Below are 4,457 nucleotides of genomic sequence, written 5' to 3'. Positions count from 1 at the left end.
GGGCTCAGCTCTCAGTGTGTGTGTCTCAGTGTGTGTGTGTCTCTCAGTGTGTCTCAGTGTGTGTGTGTGTGTCTCTCAGTGTGTGTGTCCTCAGTGTGTGTGTCTCTCAGTGTGTGTGTGTGTCTCTCAGTGTGTGTGTGTGTCTCTCAGTGTGTGTGTGTCTCTCAGTGTGTGTGTGTCCCAGTGTGTGTGTCTCTCTCAGTGTGTGTGTGTCTTTCAGTGTGTGTGTCTCTCTCAGTGTGTGTGTGTTTTTCAGTGTGTGTGTGTCTCTCAGTGTGTGTGTCTCTCTCAGTGTGTGTGTGTCTTTCAGTGTGTATGTCTCTCTCAGTGTGGGTGTGTGTCTCAGTGTGTGTGTCTCTCTCAGTGTGTGTGTGTGTCTCAGTGTGTGTGTGTGTGACTGTGTGTCTCTCAGTGTGTGTCTCTCTCAGTGTGTGTGACTGTGTGTCTCTCAGTGTGTGTGTCTCTCAGTGCGTGTGTGTGTGTGTGTGTGTGTGTGTGTGAGACTGTGCGTCTCCATGGTTACGCGGCATGCTGCTCTATTCTAATGTATTTCTATCTGACGGGGAACTCATCGGGAATTCCTTTCAGCGAAGTCGGGGTTTCTGGGTCCTTCTGGAAACACACAGCTGAAATAACCAGCCGAGTCAAACAGGCCGTAAGCCGTCTGCTTGTTTTAGCTCCCAGCTCTCTAGGAAACATGACAGGCTTTGGAATGATGAGTCTGTACGGAGGGAACCAAGCAGACGAGTGGCCCAAATAGTACCCTATGTAGTGCACTACGTCTGACCAGAGCCCTATGGGCCCAGTAGTGCACTACATTAGACCAGAGCCCTATGGGCCCAGTAGTGCACTACGTCTGACCAGAGCCCTATGGACCCAGTAGTGCACTACATTAGACCAGAGCCCTATGGGCCCAGTAGTGCACTACATTAGACCAGAGCCCTATGGACCCAGTAGTGCACTACATTAGACCAGAGCCATATGGACCCAGTAGTGCACTACATTAGACCAGAGCCCTATGGACCCAGTAGTGCACTACATTAGACCAGAGCCCTATGGACCCAGTAGTGGACTACATTAGACCAGAGCTTATGGGCCCAGTAGTGCACTACATTAGACCAGAGCCCTATGGACCCAGTAGTGCACTACATTAGACCAGAGCCCTATGGGCCCAGTAGTGCACTACATTAGACCAGAGCTCTATGGGCCCAGTAGTGCACTACATTAGACCAGAGCTCTATGGGCCCAGTAGTGCACTACATTAGACCAGAGCCCTATGGACCCAGTAGTGCACTACATTAGACCAGAGCCCTATGGACCCAGTAGTGCACTACGTCTGACCAGAGCCCTATGGACCCAGTAGTGCACTACATTAGACCAGAGCCCTATGGGCCCAGTAGTGGACTACATTAGACCAGAGCTTATGGGCCCAGTAGTGCACTACATTAGACCAGAGCCCTATGGACCCAGTAGTGCACTACGTCTGACCAGAGCCCTATGGACCCAGTAGTGCACTACGTCTGACCAGAGCCCTATGGACCCAGTAGTGCACTACATTAGACCAGAGCCCTATGGGCCCAGTAGTGCACTACATTAGACCAGAGCCCTATGGACCCAGTAGTGCACTACATTAGACCAGAGCCCTATGGACCCAGTAGTGCACTACATTAGACCAGAGCCCTATGGGCCCAGTAGTGCACTACATTAGACCAGAGCCCTATGGGCCCAGTAGTGCACTACATTAGACCAGAGCCCTATGGACCCAGTAGTGCACTACATTAGACCAGAGCCCTATGGACCCAGTAGTGCACTACATTAGACCAGAGCCCTATGGACCCAGTAGTGCACTACATTAGACCAGAGCCCTATGGGCCCAGTAGTGGACTACATTAGACCAGAGCTTATGGGCCCAGTAGTGCACTACATTAGACCAGAGCCCTATGGACCCAGTAGTGCACTACATTAGACCAGAGCCCTATGGACCCAGTAGTGCACTACGTTAGACCAGAGCCCTATGGACCCAGTAGTGCACTACATTAGACCAGAGCCCTATGGACCCAGTAGTGCACTACATTAGACCAGAGCCCTATGGGCCCAGTAGTGCACTACATTAGACCAGAGCCCTATGGACCCAGTAGTGCACTACATTAGACCAGAGCCCTATGGACCCAGTAGTGCACTACATTAGACCAGAGCCCTATGGACCCAGTAGTGCACTACGTCTGACCAGAGCCCTATGGACCCAGTAGTGCACTACATTAGACCAGAGCCCTATGGACCCAGTAGTGCACTACATTAGACCAGAGCCCTATGGGCCCAGTAGTGGACTACATTAGACCAGAGCTTATGGGCCCAGTAGTGCACTACATTAGACCAGAGCCCTATGGACCCAGTAGTGCACTACATTAGACCAGAGCCCTATGGACCCAGTAGTGCACTACATTAGACCAGAGCCCTATGGGCCCAGTAGTGGGCCTACATTAGACCAGAGCTTATGGGCCCAGTAGTGCACTACATTAGACCAGAGCCCTATGGACCCAGTAGTGCACTACATTAGACCAGAGCCCTATGGACCCAGTAGTGCACTACGTTAGACCAGAGCCCTATGGACCCAGTAGTGCACTACGTTAGACCAGAGCCCTATGGGCCCAGTAGTGCACTACATTAGACCAGAGCCCTATGGGCCCAGTAGTGCACTACATTAGACCAGAGCCCTATGGACCCAGTAGTGCACTACATTAGACCAGAGCCCTATGGACCCAGTAGTGCACTACATTAGACCAGAGCCCTATGGACCCAGTAGTGCACTACATTAGACCAGAGCCCTATGGACCCAGTAGTGCACTACATTAGACCAGAGCCCTATGGACCCAGTAGTGCACTACATAAGACCAGAGCCCTATGGACCCAGTAGTGGACACTACATTAGACCAGAGCCCTATGGACCCAGTAGTGCACTCACATTAGACATTAGACCAGAGCCCTATGGACCCAGTAGTGCACTACATTAGACCAGAGCCCTATGGACCCAGTAGTGCACTACGTTAGACCAGAGCCCTATGGACCCAGTAGTGCACTACATTAGACCAGAGCCCTATGAACCCAGTAGTGCACTACATTAGACCAGAGCCCTATGGACCCAGTAGTGCACTACGTTAGACCAGAGCCCTATGGACCCAGTAGTGCACTACATTAGACCAGAGCCCTATGGACCCAGTAGTGCACTACGTTAGACCAGAGCCCTATGGACCCAGTAGTGCACTACATTAGACCAGAGCCCTATGGGCCCAGTAGTGCACTACATTAGACCAGAGCCCTATTTGGGACTCACGATTTGAACCTCACCATTTGATCACACAGAGCACCTCCCTCTACCACCTGAACATCTGACAGGATGTGATGCGATCAGCCAACCAAGGCGTAACACATCCTGTTACCTACTAGTTACAACACTCGGATTCAGAGATTTACTGATTGGTAGAATCAGATGTGTTTCTGCTTGGCTGGGACAAAACCCTGCACCCACACTGGCCCGGTGCAGATATGATTGGCCACCTTGGTACTAAGATGTGGTTAGGTACTTCCTTATTGGATAGTTGTACCCAGTAGTCTGTACTGATTGGTTAGTTATACCCAGTAGTGTGTCCTGATTGGTTAGTTGAACCCAGTAGTGTGTCCTGATTGGTTAATTGTACCCAGTAGTCTGTCCTGATTGGTTAGTTGTACCCACTAGTGTGTCCTGATTGGTTAGTTATACCCAGAGGTCTGTCCTGATTGGTTAGTTGTACCCAATAGTCTGCCGTGATTGGTTAGTTGTACCCAGTAGTTTGCCGTGATTGGTTAGTTATACCCAGTAGTCTGCCGTGATTGGTTAGTTGTACCCAGTAGTCTGCCGTGATTGGTTGTTTACCTGCTGGCCATGTTCCATTCCAGGGCAGGGTTCTGTGAGTTCCTCTCTGTCTCGGTGGACACGCCCCCCCTTAGACCCCTCCTTCTCTGGTTTGAGCTGCTCCCATTGGGCGGTACCGATGTTGATGGACTGCAGATCCAGCTGGTACTGACGGTCCTCCACCTCTGACCCCGGGTCGCGCAGGATGCCCAGGTTCAACGCTCTCCTGGGGGAGGAAAACAGGGAGAGAGACGTTATGAGGTTAAACAGCCACAATAACATCACCTGAAACAGACTGGAACGCAGCCTGGCCAGACCTCTGACATCATAGGTACCACCTCTGTCATGTGATCAGCATTACCCATCACCCCCTGGGGCTCTTTTGGGTTTGTTTTTAGTGCATGGGAATCAGTCAGTTCCCTGACCTATGATGACACCACTTCTGAACACAGAGAGACTCATTTGTTGCATAATGTAGCTGTTACCATGGCTACCCGCGGTTTCAGCTCGCTACCTCCACACTAACCAACAGTCACAGTCAATAGAGGCAAGACGACACAGTTTCAGC

The 4,457-nt window shown here is 51.3% G+C and overlaps 1 long non-coding RNA gene across 1 annotated transcript in view; it reads right to left on the bottom strand.

Annotated features, from left to right (window-relative positions):
* LOC112239343 overlaps positions 1–3,979 on the bottom strand; it is a 12,123-nt gene extending 8,144 nt beyond the window's left edge. The window contains exon 1 of the long non-coding RNA XR_006082039.1: positions 3,911–3,979. This is a non-coding gene — a long non-coding RNA (uncharacterized LOC112239343). The remainder of the gene's footprint in view (positions 1–3,910) is intronic.
* Positions 3,980–4,457: the final 478 nt, after the last annotated feature.

The sequence above is a fragment of the Oncorhynchus tshawytscha genome, unplaced genomic scaffold (assembly GCF_018296145.1).
Source record: "Oncorhynchus tshawytscha isolate Ot180627B unplaced genomic scaffold, Otsh_v2.0 Un_contig_1102_pilon_pilon, whole genome shotgun sequence".
Lineage (NCBI taxonomy): Eukaryota > Metazoa > Chordata > Actinopteri > Salmoniformes > Salmonidae > Oncorhynchus > Oncorhynchus tshawytscha.
The sequence above is the reverse complement of the archived record's forward strand: the minus strand, read 5'-3'. Positions and strand labels throughout refer to the sequence as shown.